This window comes from Manis javanica, chromosome 15 (assembly GCF_040802235.1).
Source record: "Manis javanica isolate MJ-LG chromosome 15, MJ_LKY, whole genome shotgun sequence".
In the NCBI taxonomy this organism is placed as follows: Eukaryota; Metazoa; Chordata; class Mammalia; order Pholidota; family Manidae; genus Manis; species Manis javanica.
Genome location: NC_133170.1, coordinates 57,233,629 through 57,257,592, shown reverse-complemented (window position 1 = coordinate 57,257,592; position 23,964 = coordinate 57,233,629).

Below are 23,964 nucleotides of genomic sequence, written 5' to 3'. Positions count from 1 at the left end.
TCCTAAAAATAAAAAAGTTAGACAATCATTGGTACCCCAAATTTAGGGTTTGATAAACCTTTGGATTCTAAAATAACAGGTAAATACTTTTCTAAAGATGGCTAGACAACTGATGGCTTGAAATGGAATGCTTATTTAGTGACCCGGTGAATTCAAAAACCAGAATGGTTAGAATATCATCATCAAAGAACTCTAGCTTCCCCTGTCTTTCAACTTCATGGTACTTTCTAACCTTCCCTCTAAGATTAGTTTTTTCTGTCCTTGAGTGACTGCTTAGCCAAGAAACATCTCCTTGCTATTATTCTTAGGTAAAGGCCATTGGTCCCTTCTACCCTTAAGAATGATCTCAATTTAATAATTTAGATGTCTAGTCCTCTGAAATGATTTAAAGTTAAGGCTCCTCCTTTCAACCAGTTCCAACCCACTGATGTTGCAAACCCTGCTGAGTGCAGGGGATGTTTGACCTTTCCACTGTTTCCCCTGCCTCCTCCAACCTCCTAACCAGCTTCAGCTCCTGGCCCCTCTCTGCTGCTGCACTGGGAAGGAAGAGGGGATAAAGGACGAAAAGTGTCTTACGTCATTAGTCCCATCTGAAATGCGTCTCTTCTGCTGTCGGGAGACACCTGTTTAGAGCTGAGTCTGTTTCCTGTGGGGTGACTTTACAGATTCTTGGAAGATTCCCTCCATCTCTGGGAATTCTCTAACATGGGATTGTTTTTGGTTGTCTATCCAGGATCACCCTTTAATCTATAGCTTCACCTCTTCACTGGCTCTCTCCCTTGGGTTCTGTTGCCCACAAAGGTTTCTTTCTTTCTCTGCCTCTTACCCAGCCTTTCTTTTCTTCCTCCACCTCTGCTCTACAGGAAATGTGCACTTGTTCTTCATCCACTGGTTTCCAGATTGCGGATCACCTCTGCTTGCACAGACTCTTTCTTACCCCCCCTACTACTTGGGTGTCAGTCTGACTCTACTGTGTACTGCCGATTCCAACACCCACAGAGCAAGCACTCCGGAAAGGCCTCTGAAACCTCTCTGTCCAGCTGAGGTAGGAGAGAAGCACTCCACACCCTGTTCAAGGTGATCTCAGTGACATCTGTGTTTGTAGCCATTGTAGACAACCAAACAATCAAGACAAGAACATACAAAATTTGGAAAAGTAAAATTATTTGTATGATTTATAGTAATTTTTATTATGTTTATTAATAAGTAGAAGGAGCAAGTGAAAGGTGAAGCACAGGAGATAATGGTTAACAAAATGGGATGAGGCAGAGAGAAAGAAAGGAAACTGAGGTAGAGATCTGGAGGAGGTAGAGTAGGAAATAGGCATCAGACCAAAAGGAGAAAAATCTGTGCTTAAAAAATGATTTCACGACCTGGGGGTTTAAAACTGATTAGCTCAATAACTGTGGCCTACCATCCACTTCATGAAGTTTCCACTCCTTCAACTCATTTAACCATTAACTTTAAAAATTAACTTACATTCTCACCTAGGCTTAAGTAAAAGCTGTCTCCATGGAAACCATCTTAATGTGTCAGTTCATGAAAGCATTAAACCAACTATACCTTAAAGAACACACAGACACACACACTGCTTGTGAGAAATGAAAATCTTCTTTTAAAATTCCAACTTCGTAGTAATGAGTTATTTTTATAATTGTGAATGATTATTATAAATATTTTAAGTGGAAGATCATAAATTATTTAAAAAGTCCATTTGATGTTTTTCTAATGTGCTTAATAAATTGAGTATGGCTCTCCAATCTGCTTTAAAAAAGAGGTTTTATAAATGTATACCATAAAAAGCATACCATCAAGTATGCTATTGACTAAAAATTAGCTTGTTCATCCAGTCTCCAAAGTGATTAATTTTCGGAGTGAGCAGATAAATGCATAAAATAAACTATGCTGTCTTGCGAATATTTTCTCCCATTCTAAGGTTTGCCTTTCAGTCTCTGAGTGGTATATTTTATGAGAAGGAATTATTGATTTACATGTAGTCTAAAATACTATTTTTGGCTCTATTGTGCTTGTTTTCTTCAATATTACCCAATTTCACTTCAGTGGGCTTAAAATGAGTTTTGACATCTAGCAAAGCTAGTCAATACTTCTAATTTTCCTTTTAAAAAAAAACCTATGGGCTATTTTTCCCCTCACTCTTCCATATTAATTTTTGGATTTGGATAAAACAAAGGATCAGATTGCCACATCATACTAATGTCAATCAGAAACCTTGCCCGGAATTAAACTTTACAGCTAATTCCAGGGATACAAATAACCTCAAAGCACAGGTAAAGCAGGGGAAATTAGGGCCTCCAATACAAGACAGTTGCTTATTTCAGCAATAAGACCCTCTCTGGACCCAGATAAACATATGAGGTCTCTAAACAAGTCATGAAATATCTCCACATTAAACTCAGATATATAGTTTATGTGGAGCCACTTGCTATAGATCTAAATTACAGGTCCTTTACCAAAAGAAGTCCTAAATTACTAGGTATATCCTGAAAATTGAATTTGAAAATTGGAATTGCATTAATCTTTCTCACCAGCAAATACTAATATCTTGTTTTCAGATGAGTTTTCACTAGTAAGTTTATAAAGACATTAGATCTTTCACTTTCTTCCTTCAGTGCTTGCTTTCTTTCACTGGGCATGCCCCAATAAAAAGAGAATGTATTACAGACCTGTTGCTTAGTAAGTTAACTCCAAAGACTAGTCCAGTTCCATAAGCAACTGTGTGAATGTGATTGAAATGATACATCATTCACATATTAATTTGTATTGAATCATCATCTTTGTGACATTGATTCTTTTCATGTACAGTTAGCACACATATCTTGATCTATTTAAGTATTATTCTATGTCCCCAAATATTTAACTATTTGTTCTATAAAATTATTGAACATCTTTTGAAAAACATACTTGTGTTACACAAACATAGTTGGTAATATGAATTCTTTAAAACTTTTATTTCTAATTAGATGTGACAGGTGTTTAGCTATATGTATATCTTATAGCTAAAGACCATAATAAAATTTATTATAATTTTAATTGTTTAATTGCAGACATTACAAAATAATGATGCTTTTGCTATTATGACATTTTTGTTAAAATGCTTTGTTTCTCTTGTTCAGTATCATTGGGTAGGATCTCTAGCACAACATTGAGGAGCTATGGATATAGTAACATCAGTTATTGTTCCAATCTTTCATTATAATACATGAAGGAAAAGAATATTGTTTTACTAGGTGACTCCCATGTTTCCCTAGTTTTCTAACATATTCATTTAAATCAAAATCATAAGTTTAATTTTATTGAACATTTTCTACATCTGATAGTATGATATATGCTCTCACTTTTTAATGAACATATTGAGTTGCATCTTTTGAAAGATTTATTTAAATAGTTAACTATCTTTTAATTATTGAATTTATCCTATGGAGTATATTTCATTAACTACTATTATTTGTGAGAGTGTTGGCCTGTATATCTTTTTCATCTTTTCCTTCCCTGAATTTACATCAAGGCTGCACTTGTCCTATCAATGAAGCTTTTTGACTGTTTTCCCTCCTTTTATAACTTCTGTAACATTTTGCATAATGTATGTTGTATCCTCACTCTGAAAGTGTGTTCAAACTCTTCCTTATAAATCTCTGGTCTTGTTTTTTTTCTTGAACAGACTTTTCTCTTGTTTTATTTTTTCAGTAATTAATGCACATATATTCAATAAAATTCACCTAGCCAATCATTTTCCTTCACTTTAGACAACAGCTGATACCAGAATTTTTTCTGTTCCTGTGTTCTCACCTCTCATATTCTGTCATTTCACGCTATTATTTTTAAGCTTCTGCTCTGTTCCTCATATTTTAGAAGTTCATTGCTACTGTACATAATAAAAATATTTCTCCTATGTTTCCTTCTTCTACTTTAAGGGTTACTTTTCATGTATAACTCTTTTATCCATCTGATATTTCTATTAAAGTTAAGTTTGATACCAAATATCACTTTTTAAATTCTTCATATAAAAACTTTAATAACCTAACTTTAACCCTATTTCAATGTAAATGATCACTTATACTCTAATTCCTGTATTTGTATGTATACTCTTGACAGCATAGTTGGTTCCATTAATATGCTTATTCATGCTTTTGATAGTATAGATTGATATACTAACTAAAAATCCCTTTTAATATTTGTCATTTTATAAAGTCTATGTCTGAAATAGCAGGTCCTCCATTATTACTGTGCATTTTTTAAGACTATCTTTTTAGAGAAATTCAAGCAGAATTGAGTGGAAAGTATAGAATTTTGAGCAGAAGGTATAGAAATTTTCCACATAACCCTTGTCCCCATTCATGCACAGCCTCCCCTATTATCCACATCCCCTACCAGAGTGATACATTTGCGACAACTGAAGAATCTGCATTGGCACATCATAATCACTCAAAATCCACAGTTTACATTATGGTTCACTCTTAGTGGGACCTTCTAGGAGTTTGGACAAATATACAGTGACATATATCTATCAATATAGTATCACACAGAGTATTTTTACTGCCCTAAAAACTCTCTCTGTTTTGCCTATTCAGCCTTCTTCCTATCCCAACCCCTGGGGATTATGGATCTTTTTAGTGTCTCTATAGGTTTACCTTCTCCAGAAGGTCATATTTAAGAATATATTTTGGATAACAGTCCTTATCAGATGCATCCTTTGCAAGTATTTTCTCCCAATCTGTGGCCTGTCTTATTTTCTTCACAGAGACTTTGTCTCTCATAGAACACAAGTTTTTAATTTTAATGAAGTCTCGCATATCCATTATTTTTTTTCATGGATCATGCCTTTAGTGTTTTACTTAAAAAGTCATCTCTTTACCCAAAGTCATCTAGGTTTTCTTCTATATTTTCTTCTAGGAATGTTATAGTTTATAGTTGTTCCAACATCCCTGCCATATGAGTCTGGTTCTGATCTTGTTCTGTCTCTTTTAACTGTCTTTTTTTTTAAATTTTTTATTAAGGTTTGATTGATATACACTTTTACAAAGGTTTCACATGAAAAAACAATGTGGTTACTACATTTACTCATATTATCAAGTCCCCACCCATACCCCAATGCAGTCACTGTCCATCAGTGCAAGTTGTCAGAGATCCACTATGTGCCTTCTCTGTGCTACACTGTTCTCCCAATGATCCCCCAGACCATGTGTACTAAACATAATACCCCTCAGTCCCCTTCTCCCTCCCTCCTCACCTGCTCTCCCACACCCCTCCCCTTTGGTAACCACTAGTTCATTCTTGGAGTCTCTGAGTCTGCTGCCATTTTGTTCCTTCAGTTTTGCTTCATTTTTATACTCCACAAATGAGGGAAATCATTTGGCATTTGTCTTTCTCCGCCTGGCTTATTTCACTGAACATAATATCCTCCAGCTCCATCCATGTTGTTGCAAATGGTAGGATTTGTTTCTTTCTTATGGCTGAATAGTATTCCATTGTATATATGTAACACATCTTCTTTATCCATTCATCTACAGATGGACACTTAGGTTGCTTCCATACCTTGGCTATTGTAAAAAGTGCTGTGATGAGCATAGGGGGGCATATGTCTTTTTGAATCTGAGAATTTGTATTCTTTGGGTATATTCCAAGAAGTGGGATTCCAGGGTCAAATGGTATTTCTATTTTTAGTTTTCTGAGGAACCTCCATATTGCTTTCAACAATGGTTGAACATTACCATTCCCACCAGCAGTGTAGGAGGGTTCCCCTTTCCCTGCATCCTAGCCAACATTGTTGTTCTTAGTCTTTTCAATGCTGGCCATCCTTACTGGTATGAGGTGATATCTCATTGTGGTTTTAATTTGCATTTCTGTGATAATTTGCGAAGTGGAGCATCTTTTCATGTGCATATTGGCCATCTGAATTTCTTCTTTGGAGAACCATCTCTTCATATCCTCTGCCCATTCGTTAATTGGGTTATTTGCTTTTTGGGTGTTGAAGTGTGTAAGTTCTTTATATATTTTGGATGTTAACCCCTTGTCGGATATGTCATTTACAAATATATTCTCCCATACTGTAGGATGCCTTTTTGTTTTGTTGATGATGTCCTTTGCCGTACAAAAACTTTTTAGTTTGATGTAGTCCCGTGAGTTCATTTTTGCTTTTGTTTCCCTTTCTCGAGGAGATGGATTCAGGAAGAAGTTGCTCATGCTTATATTCAGGAGATGTTTGCCTATGTTGTCTTCTAAGAGTTTTATGGTTTCATGACTTACATTCAAGTCTTTAATCCATTTTGAGTTTACTTTTGCATATGGGGTTAAACAATAATCCAGTTTCATTCTCTTGCATGTAGCTGTCCAGTTTTGCCAACACCAGCTGTTGAAGAGGCTATCTTAACTGTGTCTTTTAGACTGTTAGTACCTTGTAACTTTTTATTGAAAGGTGTATGTGTCATAATGGTAAAAAGAATTATGGTAAATAGGTCTTTAGCAATGTAGTGGTAAATGTGGGGTGGTGAACATTCTATCGATTAGGTATCCACCTTTAAGTAAGCCTATGACCCTGGGATATGAAGTTCATAAATTTATCTCAGTTATTTACCTCCCAGTTAGGTGGGACGAGAGGCTAGAGGGGACTAGATTTGGATACATCCCTCCCCTGAGGCCCTGATAAAACCTCAGCAGGCTAGGCTCTGGTAAATGCCTGTTAGTTTTCATTTTTTCTGTATCAACCTCTAACAATGCAGTAAGGTCAAAATTTTTATGGATTTTTTGATAACTGTTGACTTAGAATTGATCTCTTGATTATATATATTCTTTTTATACTGGTCTACATTTCCATTTGTTTATGCTTTCTTCTGTATCCCATAGTGGCATTTTTAGGCTCTCTTCCTAGAGATTTTATGTATTTTTAATACAGTTTTTCTTTGTACTGCAAATTTATTGCTAGGTCATTTCTCTGTTTTGTTGCTGTTGCAAATTGTGTTCTTCTCTGTGTTTGTTAAACATAAAATCAGTAATACACTTTGTTTTTTTAATCGGCCACCTTTCTAAATTCCCTATTATTTGTGAGTTTGTATATTGACTCCCATAGAAAACACTTAAATCATCTGAAAGTTGTGACCATGTTAAATATTATTTTCCAATACTTATACTGAACATTTCTTTCTTTTACCTATTTCTGTTTGATAAGACCTCTAGAGAAGTTTTTTGAGCTTCTGACTTTTTAGGAATTAATCTAATGTTTCCCAATAGCCACAGATAGTCTTCATGTAAGAAAACACCCATATTATAAATTTTATCCTATATTTTACTAAGAACAGATGTCATCACTTCAAATGTCTTTTTAGGACATGTGATATATCTTCATGCAATTTTTCCCTTTCAAGCCCTTTATCTGATCAATTTTATTAACAGATTTTCTAATACTATTCTGTCCTTCCATTTCTGGAAGAAAGTCCATGAATCTGGAAGAAAATCATGGTGTATTATCCTTTAATTATACTGCTGACTTAACGCCTTCTTGTGATTTAAAAGACATTTCCTCATGCATTGAGTTACATCATCTTTCCAATTCCAAACATATGTATATTAACTTCTTTTTCATTGCTTCAATTTTTAAAAATATTTATGCAATGCAATTGTATATAAACATAGAAAAAATATATATACATATATATACATTCTTAGTACCTATTAAAAAGAAACATTTAATTCTACTTGTCAAATTTCTAAGATAATTACATGACAATCTTTTCTTATTTAGTACATTTTAGGACTTATTTTCTTGATCTATCAGCAATGGAAACAGAGACTGGCCTTTTTTTTTTTTTTACTAAATAGTGCCTTATTTACTGTGGATATTTGAACCCTGAAGGTTAAATATATTTATAAATTTTCTTAACAACTTAATTACACTAATATTGGAAACAATAGCATCGTTTGGTTAGCACTTTTTATTCAACAGAGTGATTGTCACACTTTTCCTAATTGAAAGTGTGGCAGCAATTCTGTGAAGTAGTTACTATTATTACCCTACTTTCCAGATGACAAGACTCAGTCACACAAGAGATGTTAAATAATTTGCCTGTTGTCCCCCAGTTTTTATCAGTAAATCTGGGAATTTAAATAATCTTTTATCTCCAATACCAGTTCTTCCTGAAATATAAGGTAGTCAGAATGGCATGATTAACTTCTATGTCCTTCAAAGTATGTTCTCCTACCTCTTACACAGCTCAAATGAATTAATCTTCCATTGTTTCTTTTCTCCACCCTTTCCACCCCTTTCTATACTTCTGATATACAACCCTGTAATTGTGCATAATTGTCATTTGAACTGTATCTTACAATTAGTGTGTTGGTTCACTGATGTTTCAGTAGGATTGATAGAGGAGAATTTAATTGCAATGGCATTTTCCTTAAAGTTTACATGGTTCATACATAATTTTTGATTTGTCAATATTAAGAATATAAGCTCCTTAATAACCTGATTAAAAAATGGGCAGAGGATCTGAACAGACACTTCTTCAAAAAAGAAATTCAGATGGCCAACAGGCACAGGAAATGATGCTCCACATCGCTAATCATCAGAGAAAGGCAAATTAAAACCATAATGAGATATCACTTCACACCAGTTAGGATGGCCAACATCCAAAAGACAAACAAGAAATGCTGGTGAGGATGCAGAGAAAGGGGAGCCCTCCTACACAGCTGGTGGGAATGCAAATTAGTTCAACCACTGTGGAAAGCAGTATGGAGGTTCCTCAAAAAATTCAAAATAGAAATACCATTCGATCCAGTAATTCCACTCCTAGGAATTTACCTGAAGAAAACAAGATCCCAGATTCAAAAAGACATATGCACCCCTAGGTTTACTGCGGCACTGTCTACAATAGCCAAGAAATGGAAACAACCTAAGTGTCTATCGGTAGATGAATGGAAAAAGAGGATGTGGTACATATACACAATGGAATATTATTCAGCCATAAGAAGAAATCCTACCATTTGCAACAATGTGGATGGAGCTAGGGGGTATTAGGCTCAGTGAAAAAGGACAGACAAAGAAAAACAAGTACCAAATGATTTCACTCATCTGTAAAGTATAACAACAAAGCAAAATCTGAAGGAAGAAAACAGCAGCAGACTCACAGAACCCACGAATGGACTAACAGTTACCAAGGGGAAAGGGACTGTGGAGGGTGGGTGGGAAGGGAGGGATAAGGGGATTAAGGGGCATTATGATTAGCACACATAATGTAGCGGGAGCACAGGGAAGGAAGTACAGCACAGAGAAGACAGGTAGTGACTCTGTAGCATCTTACTATGCTGATGGAGAGTGACTGTAATGTGGTATGTGGGGGGAAACTTGATAATAGGGGAAATGTGGTAACCACAATGTTGCTCATGTGAAACCTGAGCATAAGATTGTATATCAATGATACCTTAATAAAAAATAGAAAGTAGAAAAAAGAATATAAGCTCCTTAACACTAAATCATACTAATAAAATCATACACTCACAATCTATTGGTAGCTATAACTACTGAAATATTTAATGCAAAGCATTTAAAGCAAATCTGATCATACTGTCACTCAATAATTTTAAGTTATTCTTGTGATGAATGTTACTACATTGATTTTCGGGATTATCCTTCAGAGTGCAGGGCTTCCTCTTGGCTGTAAAAATTGCTTAGTAATAGTAGTAACACTCTTCCTGACCACTTAACTTGTCCTATCCTTTCAAATGCAAACGTACCAAAATTCAAGAGAAAAGGGATAAGGAAAAAGTGTCTGGTCAAAGTACAATAAAAGATGAAGTCAAGGACATACTGAAAGTTAATCTCAGAAACAACAGGGATGCAGCAAAGAAATAAAACCATATTCAGCCAGAAGAAAGGAGAATTTGATGAAATAACTAGGCCATTTCAGAAGACTTGGGTTGGGGGTCAAGTGCAGGGTCTGGAATTTGAAAAGAAATTAAAAAAATATTCCTAACAAATGAACACTCTGAATTTTTGGAAATTTAATTCCTTTGTTTATAACAAGATCTATTGCTCTAACATTCCCTTTCCTCCAATGCTTTGATATTCTGTCATTATAGGCCATATGGAAGTGTTTTTATTAATTCAGTTTTCATTATCTATAAGAAGAAATGAGATCTTACAATCAATTCACATTGCCCCGCTCTCTTCCTCCTGGCCTAAATTTCATGCACATGGACTTTATAGGGCACAGGCTTTCCGACTGGGCTCAGCTGCTCTGTATAAAAACTGAAGTGATGGCTTCCTGCATGCTTCATATATGCACCCAGTCCTGAAGCAGCCAACCTAACACAGATGGAAAGCAACTCGTATCAGGTGTCTCAGTGTTCTAGCTTGGTATTTCTAAAATATGATTCTGTTACTTCTTAAAATCTTTTCTGGTTCCCTTTCTTAGGGTAAAATACAAATGTTTAGGCATGGAACACCAAGCTTACTCCTAATTTGCCCTATCCCACCACCCTTACATTACATTCTCTTAAACAGACTACACTGCACTCTTTGTAAATCAGAGACAATATCCTAATACATGTTTTATTTTCAAGCCATCCAACATGTGTATTTTCTTGACAGTGTTACTTACATCAATTCTGTATAGCTAGAGACTGACCACCAGGAATACATCTATAGTTGAACAAGCTGGGCTTATGACTCCTTGCAGAAACTCAGCATGTACCATGGCGAATCATGTGATACTTCAGTAGATAGGTAATGGAACCTATTATAGTACTCAGACTTGGTGGGTGAATTGGTTGAGGATCTAAGGAAATGGGAGTTTGTTCTAGATTGAATACTTTCAGAAAGTATGGGCAGTTTAATGAATGGATATCTCAATAAATCTTATCACAGAGAGGGAGAGGGAGAATAAAGTTTTACTTGGTAAAGAAGTAACAGTCACTCATTTTGGCCAAGAAAGGGCATGGCTGGTATTTTGTGGGGTACACACTGATTTTGTTTGTCTCAGCTTAAACGTTAATCTTATGGATCAATTTGGTTGGGCTGTGGTACTGAGATACTTAGTCAAACACTACTCCAGATTTTACCATAAATACATATTTCAGAAGAAATTAGCATTTAAATCAGTAGACTTTGAGGAAAGCAGATTAGTCTCCATAATGTGGGATAAGGTCTAGTACAGTGGAAAAGGCCAAGCAGAAGCCACTAGATTTGCTTCCATCTAGAAAATTAGTAAACTGAAATCAATACTGCATTCCTGGAGGGCCTGCAGATATTAGCACCATAGTCAAGGACTAAAGGATTCAGGGTCCTTTAAGTTGATGAAGGTTCTATTCAACTTGCCTGTTTGGCCTGTGCAGAAAGGATGGAGGCAATACAAATGGACTTCTGCTCACCAAGGTCACTGCTGAGCACCCAGTCTGCCAACAGCAAAAACCAGCACTCAGTTCTGATATGGAACCATTCCCTAGGGCTGTCAGCTAACTGGAGGACTACTTCCACAATGGAAAGGGTAGATTTTTGTTCTTTTGGAACAGACTTTCACTCTGGGTATGGATTTGACTTCCTTGCATGTAAAACTATCATCCATGCAATTACAGAATGCTTTATCCACCATCGTGACATCCCACACAGTATTATTTATGATCAAAGAAATCACTTCACAGCAAAGGAAGTGTAGCAATGGGCTCATGAACTGGAAATTCACTAGTGTTACCAGGTCACCACCATCCTAAAGCAGTTGGTTTGATAGAACAGTGGCATGGCTTTTTTTGAAGGCACAGTTACAATGCCAGCTAAGTGGTAATTTCTTGAGCAACAGCTGGGGCAAGTGTCTCCCAAAGGGTTAATATGCTTTATCAGCACCCAACGTATGGTGCTATTTCTCCTGCACTCAGGATTCACGGGTCCAGTAATAAACAGGTGTAAATAGGAGTGGCACCAATCTCTATCACCACTAGTAATCCACTAGCAAAAATTGCTTCCTGTCACCACAAACTTATATTCTGGTGTCCTACAGGGAGGAAGGCTTCTACCAGGAGAAACAATAATTTTATTGAGCTGGGAGTTAAGGTGGCCATGTGTCTACCTTAGGCAACTTGTGTGCCTTAGATTCAGTGGGTAAAGAAGGGAGTTACCATCCTGGCTGGGATGATACATCTTAATTACCAAGGGGAAAGGGGACTGTGACTCCACAATGGAGGCAAGGGAGAGCAGTTCTGAACACAGAATGTCCATGAGGGCATCTTTCTTAGTATTACCGTGCCCTGGGATTAAAGTCAATGCAAAACTACAACAACCCAATTCAGGCGGAACTACTAATGGCCCAGAACTTCCATGAGTAAAAATCTGCATTTCCTAAAATCAACAATTTTACCTCTAGGATTACATATCCTCGGTATGGAATTAAGGATGTGAGCAAACTAGGCTGTCACAAGGATATTTTTTATTTTAACTTTTTCTTCACTAGGTAAAGAGCCACAACCAGCTGAGGTGCTTGCTGAGGGCAAAGAGAACACAGAATAGGGAGTGGGAAATATACTTATAAAACCCAGCTACAAGCATGTGACCAGTTACAGAAATAAGGAATGTAACTGCCATGAGTATTTCTTCCTCATTTTGTTTTGAATCTGTGTGTGTGTCTGTTTTAGGCAAATATCTTTGTTTTCTCCCCTCTCTTCTCCTATCCTTATAATATGTATTTAATTTATATTACAGTGTTTACATTACAGGATATCAAGGAGAAGAGTGAACACCACCTAAGGACTTTGCTTCCTCTCCTCAGAAAGAGTCAGTGCATTCGGGGATGTGTGCAGGGTAGTTATATCCTGTGAGGTGGAAGGGTAACCTTGTTATTGTCCTAATTCAGAGATTAAGTATGATTTAAGGAGATATATATGGGGCCACATTGACAAGGGGTATACTGTGATAGTAAATTTTGTGTCAAAGTGGCTAGGCCATGGTCTCTGAACATTTGGTTAAACATATGGAAAGTATTATTTAGATAATTTAGCATTTAAATCTGTACACTTTGAGCAATGTAGAGTACCCTCTATAATGTGAGCCTCAGCCATTCTTTTAAAAGCCCTAAAAAGCCTTAATGTTGATCACTTAAAGGGTGTCAGATGATCAGCTATGGAGGTACTCTTTTCTGATAATATTCCTTTCTCTTAATTAAAAAAAAAAAAAAAAAAGCAGTTCCTGTGTGCTGACCTCCAATGAGTTCTGCACAGTGGTATAGAGGGCATGTCAAAGTGTGGGCAAAGGGTCTGTTTGTTTCTACGCAGAAGATCAAGGCCTAGCTTGGATACCCAGAAAATGAACTAAGATACGATATGAGGAGGAGCTTCCGGCATCAGCACTCTCTGGAGGACTCGTGCCGGGGGATGATCATCAAAAAGCCTCCACAGGGATTCGGACGATGCTGCGGTTGTGGCTGCATCCAGCCCACCATCTCCTGGACTTGCCATAAGAAGGAGGAGGGAGATGTCTAGGCTGGCATGTGCATACAGTGAGACAACGAATTTGACTGGATCTGTACTGTTGGAACTCAACCAGGAGTTGGGAGGGGTGCAAGTTGTAGAACTCCAAAATCTTATGACTATAGACTAACTACGGTTAAAAGAACATATGGGATGTGAACAGATCCCAAAAATGGGCTGCTTTAATTTGTCTGATTTCTCTCAGACTGTTCAAGTACAGTTGGACAATATCCATCATATCATAGATAAATTTTCACAAATGCCTAGGGTGCCTAAATGGTTTTCTTGGCTTCACTGGAGATGGCTGGTAATTATAGATTTGCTTTGTTTATGTCACCATATTCCTATTATGTTAATATGTGTGTGCAAATTAGTTAGTAGTTTAAAACCTATACATACTTAAGGTACTATACAAGAAGATATGTCAAAGAAATAATCAATCCTCCCAAGTTTCCTTCATATGCTACATCTATAGCTTTTCTTCTTCCTTCCTAATTACAAACCTTAAATAGAATTCGTGCCTCATATCGAATTTACCGAGTATCATAATTCCTCCAGGTGGTAAAGATACCTCGAGACAAGTGCTGGGCATAGAAGCCACAGGGCATAAAGCTGCAAAGAAGTAAAAAGCTAACCTTTGCAAACAATATGGCTTCTCTCTCACTTACCAACTTTACATTTCCCTATATGGCCCCGGAAGATGACTGGTTAGCCAGAGACGGGTAAGATTCCTCAAGGGAGGAACAACCTAAGACAGGCACAGTCGCAGGGGGGCCATCAGGTGAGAATTTGGGGATCAACAGAGGTGAGGCTCAGAACCTCACCCCCCCTGCTTTGAGAGAAATCTTCTGCATCCGTGGATGTCTTGCTGCCCTTGTCAAGCCTGGATTAATACTTAGTCCATAGGCACACACCTGATCATCTGATCATCTATATTTGCCTTCTTACAGCACTAAACTATGTTTTCTACCTTTATCTTGCATCTACCTACCACTTCAGCATTTTATTAAAAATAAAAATAATAATAATAATAGGAGAAATGTGGGATCAACATATAAATCAAGTACAAAAATCAAATGAATATTCATATTTGACCTGATGGTTTATAGGTCATATTGCATGATCAAAACCGAAAGTTTCAGTGATGAATGCCCTTGTACTGTTCACCATGTAAGAATTTATTCACTCTGTAAGAATTCGTTCACCATGTAAGAACTTGTTCGTTATGCTTCAGAAGATTGGAGACTGACGAGAATTAGGCTTGAGATGGATTAATGATTGTACATTGAGCATTGACCCCCCTATACTGAATTTTATTGTTGTTAACAACCATTTGATCAATAAATATGAGAGATGCCCTCTCAAAAAAAAAAAAGCCCTAAAAAGAAGACTGAATCCCCTCGCCCAGAAAAAGATGGCCTTTGGACTCAGGCCACAGCATCAGTTCTTCCCTAGGTCTTCATTCAGCCTGCCAGCCTCATCCTCCAACTTTGGAATTGCCAGCCTCCACAATCACAGAAGCCAGTTCCTTAAAGTATATAAGTATATCTCTGTCTGTCTTTCTATAAATACACACACACACACACACACACACACACACACACACACAAAACCCTCATAACCTGTCGGTTCTGTCTCTCTGAAGAACGCTATGGCACACCATCAACATACATTTCTTTATAACTCATTGATCCTTTCCCTCTAATATGCCAGCCTTATTCAGGTACAGAGCTTTATCTCTTTCATAGAAGGCAGTGCCCCCAGAATTTAGAATGGCACCTGGCCCAGAGCTGACACTCAGTAACCATCTGTTGGATGAATACATCACAGAGAAGTTCAACAATTCATACAGGAACATGGCTTATAAGGAGGCAAAATATGAACCTCGTCAGGCCCATGTGCAACTCAAAGACTGACCAAATAACCAGAATGTTATTGCTGCCTCAATAGTGCCTATCTGTAAAATCAGCAACTTAAATTCTAGGATTATATATGGGTAAATGTAGTAACCACATTGTTTTTTTCATGTGAAACCTTCATAAGAATGTGTATCAATCATACCTTAATAAAAAATTTAAAAAATAAAAATAAAAATAAATAAATTCTAGGATGATACTATGAAATTAAGGATGTGAGCTAACTAGGCTGAAATAAGAGTGATTTTATCTTTTGCTTTGTTTTAAGTTCTTTTCAATGTAAAGTTTACCTTAATGTTTCAAAAATGAGTTCACCCTATAGGTTTTTTATGTAAATATCTTAAGGCAGACCTCAATATGTTTTCTAATCTCACCCAGAAGTTACTTTTATGCCAATATAAAAAACAATTAATTCAAAATCTGAATGTTTGTATAATAGAGGAGAAGAGAATGATGAGATCTGGAAAATAGAAAGACTACCTCCTATTAAAATAGTTTAACAGATGATTAACTTTTCTACAAAACAGCTTTATGTTCAATATTCTAGCTGGTTTTCCAAAGTACAAAGCAAACATGACAATATTACATTCATAATAACAATGTTTCCTGTGTCAGAAGTCAGTGTAATATTTGCTGGCCTATCTGGAACACTTCTTATGAAGGTTGTATTTATTCTGCCTGTTGAGATGAAAGCTGTAATAATAAAACTGTCATGGGGTAGGAAATTGTCCTCTCTGAGCCTGCACTATAAAGCATTACTGAATGAAGTGGACTCTTGTCCTTTCTTCAATCATAGCCAGGATACAGTTTCCAACTTCTGGTCTTAGTAAAGCACTTGCAAGGGTGTCTAAGTATATAGCTGAACCAGGTCAGCTAAACCTGTTTTACAAAGGAAAAAATATCCGAACTGCAGGTGAAAGACAAGCATGTACACGGGACGCTGTAAGCAATCTTAATATTAGCAATGTCATGACAATGATGGTAAGGACACAGCTACCCCACCATTAACAGGGAAGTCTATCTAGGCCAGCATGCTCACAGCTTTGACTAGAGCATCTGACTTAATTCTTGCAGCTACCTTCGTGGGTAGGCATTATCAAAACTTTTTCAATGATCAGGAAACCAAAATCAAAAATATTTGGTGAAATCTGTGGCAAATTTCATGCTCCAAAGCTCATGCTGCTTGTGAAGTACATTGGGATTTTGTATTTCTCCTAGATTTAACAAGTTACAGAACTGATTAGTTTCCCCTGTTTGGAGCCATTTCTGCAAAATGTCTACAGAGACCTACATCCTACGTCGCTTGACAGTATCAAGTTCATATGCTGTCCTTGCAAAAAAAGCCACTTATCAGGACATGGACTACAACAAAGTCAGAAAATAACAGCCACAATAAACGTGTGTGTATATGTTTATTCTCTTGCTCATAGCTCTTAAGCACTAAATGATTTACTACTGTTTGAAATGAAGAAGATGTAGCAAGAGACAAAAGAGATCCATCCTTATTCCATAACTTAACCATAGGTTGTATTATTCATATAATTCAAATAATTCCTTGAAGTTATTGACTGATCAAAGCATATACAAAAACGTAAGCTTTGTATACTTCTTGACTAATATTTTTCATCTGCAAAGTTTTTGAAATTTAACCTCTCATCAGCTTGCTCATGTGTCAGAGATGGCAGGTAGGGTGGTGAACCTGAGTGTGAAGCTCCTTATTACCAGATATTAGGTAAATGACCTTGGACAGGGTGGATGTGGTGTCAGGCCTCTCTAACAGGAACTTTCAAGCAGCTACAGAAGTTGTAAACGCCATGGTTTAAAAAGAACAGAGCCTTGATTGCTTAACACTCTGTGGTAAGCAGATGCTACGTGTCTCCTCCTGAAACAGGCTCAGCGGATGGACAGAGAGCATGGATGCGGGAATCAGAGGAACTGTACCGGTTCCAAGATTTTACCGTTCACCAGCTCTGTGATCTAGGTCATTAAAAAGTCACACTAATGTTCTTAGATTATCTATAAAATGGAAATAAAGAAATATAAGAATAAACTGAGATTAAGAGGAAAAAATGTTCAAGAAAATACTTTCCAATATACTTCAGAATAGATACTATCCTGCCACACTTAAATCTAAATTTTGTATTAATCACGCTTAAACCAAACTTCAATATCAACACACAGATATCAGAACCAGAGCTCCTCAAAGAAGGGACAGGGATCCTGGAACATCTAATAATGCCAGAAAGTAAGGAGGTGCTGACATAAAGGATGGGGACCTGTCAAAAAGGGCAGAGGAGCCAATCAGAAAGAATTCCCAAGAGAAAAACTGAAATGGTTTGAGCAACAAATAAATAATAATAGTATTGAATTAAAAGCCATAAAATAAAATAAATATCTATGAGCCCAAAAAAGATATAAATATTTGAATAAGTAAACAAATAGTGGGAGAGAGAGCTCTTCCTTCAAGAAGAATTCCAAATGCAGAAGGAATGATGGAATGAAAAATTACACGTACAGCTGCATACAAATACTGATACAGGCAAGATTTTGTGATGGATGGCAAAATTACAGGACTAAAGTTTGAGGGGAAACACAATATTTGCATTGTCATAAGCATATCCACCAAGATATTCGTTAATTACAAAGAAGAAAACAAAATTTACAGTGGAGAAACCAGACAAACACCATTATTACCAAGTGATAGGAGTAATAGAACCAATAAAAGGACATATTGACATCATTATGTAACCTGATATAAAATACTAAAAAGGATATATATATTTAATCTGTGTCTAATTATGGCAGAATATCAAGTACACCTCGAGTGAGGGACATTCTACAGAATCACTGTCCAATACTCTTTACAGATGTCTAAGCAGCAAAAGACAATGAACAACCAGATGAAAACTAAATGCGATGAGAGACATGGAACAGGAAAGGGACCTTAATAATGGGTGAGTCCAAATAAAGCCTATAGTTGGAAATGCTGGCACAGACACTAATCTCCTAGTTTTTATCACTGCACCATGGATATACTCTACATGTTCACATGAAGGACATGTGAGATACATCCCTATACTCTATTGGCACAATTTCTTTAAATCTAAAATTATTTCAAACTGAAAACTTAAAAAGCCAGTAGTCTTCATATACTCTATCAATAGTGTATTTTTTTAATGTTGACTTTTTTTAAGTAATGGAAAAATAATGCCACTCAAATCCTTTGAAAGACAGCTATCAGGAAATATGGAAGATCTAAATAAAGAAGAAAATAAAACCATATGAAAGGCATATAAAATGTCTTCATGACATGACATATAATATTGATACACACAAAGCATCAAAATTACAGACAAAAGCATTTTATCTAAAACAAACCCTAAATTCACTGTAATCCTAACCAGAATCCTTATGGGACATAATATGAAACCTGACACTCTGATTCAAAATGAATATATGCATACTATACAATTAATGAGTAATATATTAAATATATAGCACTTAAAAATAACAAAGAAAAACCAGAGAAAACTTGCCCAACAAGATGTTCTGTAGCTTCATAACCTATAAATCTACGGTAATTAAAACAATGTAATTTTTACACTAGAGGAAAAAGTTTTTGAGACTCATGTAGTTACTAACAGGTAATGGAGGGGCAGGGAGGTATGCTCAGTGGTTAATGCCAAGGGCAGTAGAAACAAATGAAATGATTCACAGCCAAAATGTATAATTTTTCTGTTATCAGTAAAGTTACTTAAGTTTTCTGTACTTTAGCTTCCCCATCTGCCAAATGCTTCTATTAATATTGAACTTAAGTACTGATGTGACTATTCAGGTAGACAACTCCCACAGAGCATTTAACAGAGATCTGCCCAAGGAAAACACTCAAAATGCTCAGCTATTATGATTTGCTTTTCTCATTATTTGATAAAGGTGTTATTTCAAAACAATGGGGTTAGGTTGGAGTTAGATCATTGCATTTCCTTTTAAAATAGAATAATAATGACACATAAAGAAAAAAGTGATTTTCAACATTTCTTAAGAAACTCTCAGAACTTGCAAAGATTCCACCCTTTTCCTAAGGATATATGACAGAGTTGTATGTTAAGATATTTTATCATAGCATCCTTCCATCAAACTTGGGAACACAGTGTTCATGAGATACACAAAGGGAGAGAGGACACTGGAGGGACCAGCTGGGGCCTGCATGAGACTCACAGAATGCCGATGTGAATAAGTTTGTGTTTTTCTTCTTGCAGGATAAAAAATGAAAAACTTTAACATATTAATATCACAAAAGTAGAGTGATTGTATGACAGAGGTAACTAACATCTGAAATTGGGTTTCACATTCACTCTCAGAAGCTGTATCAAATTTCTTTTAGGAATTTGTTCTACTGTTTTTGATAAATTAAAAATAATCCATTAAAACAAAATATTATTTTGAGTATGAGACCAAAAGCTCAGGCAACCAAAGCAAAAAAGAGACAAATTGGATTATATCAAACTAAAAAATAAAAATACTTCTGCACAGCAAGGGATGCCATCAACAAAGTAAAACGGCAACCTAAGGAATAGGAGACAGTATGTGCAGACCATATATACAAGTGGTTAATATTCAAAATACCTAAGGAATTCATACAACTCAGTATCAAAAATAAATTAATACAAGCCAATTGAAAAATGGGCCAAAGACCTGGATAGAGATAGTTCTCTAAAGACACACAAATGGTCAACAGGTATACCAAACAGTGCTCCATATCACTAATCAGGGAAATGTGAATCAAAACTACAATGAGATACCACCTCACAATGGTTACAATGCCTATTACAAAAAAAAACCTAAAAGTATTGGCCAGGATGCAGAGAAAAGGGAAATCTTACACACTGTTGATGAGACAATAAACGGGTATACAGCCACTATGGAAAACAGAATGGAGATTCCTCAAAACATTAAAGGTAGAACTACCATATGATCCAGCCATCCCACTTCTGGGTATTTACCCAAGGGAAAGGAAATCACTACTCAAAGAATTATCTGCACCTCCTTGTTCATTACAGCATTATTCACAACTGCCAAGCCATGGAAGCGACCTAATGTCCATGAAAGGATGAACGGATAAAGAAATTGCGGTATTTACATACAAGTGTTTATCATTCAGCCTTAAAAAGGAGTGCCTCCCTTTGTGACAATATGAATGAATGTAGAGCACACTATGCTGAGTGAAACAAGCCAGTCACGGAAGAAGAAATACTCATGATTCCACTTAATATGAGGAATCTGAAATCATCCATTTCATAGAAACAGAGAGTAAAAAGAGGGTTGTCACGGTTGATGGGAGGGAACCATGGGGAGATGTTAGTCAAATAATACAGTTTTTCAGTTATGCAGGATGAGTAAGTCCCAGAAACCTACTGCACACCACACTGCCATAGTTAGCAATCCTGCACTGAATAGGTAAAAATTTGCTAAGAGGGTAGATCTTAGGTTCAGTGTTCTTATCATATATACACAAAAACATAAAGAAAACAGGAGAAACTTTTGGCAGTGATGAATTATGTTTATGGCATTAATTGTGGTGATTTCAAGGTATATGCTTATCTCCAAACTCATCAAGTTGTATACATTAAATACGGACAGCTTTTATATGTCAAGGATGCCTTAATCAAGTGGTTTAAAAAAGCAAACTAAAATTCAACCAAGAAAATCCAAATGTGTGAGCTCTCTCTAATAGAAGCTGTGAAACATGAGTTGTTAAGAATTCTGTGACAGCTCCAAATCTAGGATGAAATTACTAATTATCACCTACAAAACTGGTCTTCTAGGTAGATTAAATTCCAGTTAGAAATGTAAATCCTCTCAGAAGAGCCGACCCTAACATATCTGTTACCCAGCCTGGCTCTGTGCTTACTAGCAGATGAACCACAGCTCTGTTTCTCTCTCCATATCACCAGCCACAGTTCCTCCCCATCTAGGGTCTTGGTCAGGAATCTGCTTATAAAGTATGTGACTCATCTCGCATCAGCAAATAAAATGAGTCCATTTATTCACTCACTCTTCCATTCATTTATTCATTGAGAGCCTTCTATGTGTCTGCTACCATCTGATACCTCTGTAGTAGTATGTAATGAGAACTTTTTTTCCCCCACAAGTTCTAATGGGAAGATAGAGAAGTTAAGGGGTCATTATAAACAGTGCTGTTAAGTACTACAATGTACTGTGCTGGAATAGTGTTAAGCACTATGATACTATGGATCATGTGGGTGGTGATATAAAGTGATATATATATATCAATAAACCTAAACTGAGGCATGGGGGAACACTTTTGAGTAGATAGGCCACCTAAGGGGCATACAACAACATTCACTTTTGTCCTCTCGGGTATTAGCATGGTGGTCAGAAGATGACTTGCATTGAACTTAATATTTCAGGTGTGAGTAACCTAGCAGGTAAATTAGATTAAATGTAAGAATATTAAGAACTGGGGCATCAGGAATTGAACAGATTTATATATGTGTAAATTCAAGTTACTCAGAGTAATGGCTGGGTGTAGAATGGAATACAAGACAGAAAACCAGGAGACGAAGAACTGAATTGATGGATTCAAGTGCATCACTGTATTAGTCAGAGGGTGAAGGGGAGAGGGTGGTATCTCTGGAATCAAAAGCATCATTTCATTTTCTTGAGGGTGGGAGGGAAACGGTCAAGAATTAGGATACCCAATATTATAGCCACTAGCCACATTTGACTATTTAATTTAAATTAATAAAATAAATCACTTCTGAGTTACAATGAACACTTCTCAAGTGCTCCATGGCCATTCGGCTAATGGCTACCACGTTGGACAGTGTGGCCATAGAACAGTTCCATCGTACAGCACAGATGCAAAGTCCCCACCTGCCTCCACAGCCCAGGATGTGTGAAGTACAAAAGCACATGAGTAGCACATGCTGGAGAACCTCAGGGGGCAAAGGTCCTCATGAGAGAAAAATTAATATGTTAATGCCAGATAGAAGGGACATTTCAAGATGGTGAGGAGGAAAAAATATAGGCTTCTTTGGGCACCACAGAAAGTCTTGGGATGGAGGAAAGTAGCCCCAGCTAGGGAGACAGACCAGGAAGGCTTGAAGAGCTTGGGCAAGGAGCTGAGGGAGAAAGGCTCCACCGTAGGACCTGAAGACTGAAAGGTGTCAGGGGTGATGGGAGGTTTCCAAATTGATTTGTTGGAGAATTATTCTGGTAGAAAGAGACCTCAGGTCTGAGCTGACTGACCTCCCAAGGGAGGCATGTTCCATGTGAGCAGAGCAATAAAGGGCATGCTCTGCATGAGAAAAACGACAGCAGCCTTGCCTGGGGACAAGAATGCCAATCTCTCTCTACCAAGATTGCTCTCACAGGGTTAGCCAAAAGCCACAAAGACTTCCAAGGCTCCAGCAGAACACCTCAGATTTATAATAAATACCATTCATTTTACAAGTCATAAGACACACAGATAGTTCTTAATCATGGCTGTTGAATGCTTTGGAAAACTAAATTAAAGCACTGTAAATTCTTTTTAATGCTTGGAGATTATCTGAATTTACACATGTCATTAGCCTGGAAAAATCTTGCAAGAGACTTTCCCTCAAGATTATTAGATAACTTGGGTTACATTTTTTTCAACAGTCAGAGTGATTCATCAAACTTTAATTGAATCCGTATCTGTGAAGGGCCTTGTCCTGGACATTTCTCACTAGGACAATTTCACTTAATGCCTACACCAACATTTTTAGGTAAATATTATTGTGCCCACTTGAGAGAGGATCAGAGATAACTAAATTACTCAAGACCTTATAGGTAAAAGGTACCGGTCATGATTCAGGAATATACATTCCATCCTCTACCTCTCATCCATTTGTCCATTCATTCAACATGTGTTTTGAGTGGATTCCATGTACATATAATATATTCCAGCACTCTTATAGGTGCTATAGACCCATCAGTGAACAAAACAAATGGGGTCTGTGAGGGAAGAGAGTCAACTGATGAATTTTAAAAGCTCATGACTGTGAGGCTAAGTGTTATGAAGACAATGAGACAAAGTACAGAAGACAAAGTATTGGAAGGGGTAATATTTTATACCCATGGGAAACATCTCCTCTCAGATGAGTTTACATTTGAGCAGAGCCCTGAATAAAGGCAAGGTGTGAACCCTAAGGGTATCTAGGATAAGAGGGTACCTAGCAGAGGAAAAGCACGCAGGCCAGGGTGGGGAAATTGGGAATACTGTGTCAAAGGAGAGATGGCCATGTCGCTGTAAGTAACAGAAAAACCTATATGAACAACAGAAAAAAAAAAGATTGAAGTTGAATTCTCCTTACCGAGAAGGACAGTACTACACTGCCTCCAGTTGGAATGCGAGCTTCCCTCTGAAATTCTCAGCAATGCAGGTTCTTTTCAGCACTGGTGGGTAGGGACTTCACCTTCAAATGTGCAAATGCTCATTCCAGTGCCTGGAAAATATAAAAAAGGAAAGAATGAATGAGGGCCCAGTGTGCATAACAGCACTTCTTTCAGGGAAAATGTAAGTTAAATTAAAAAGCTC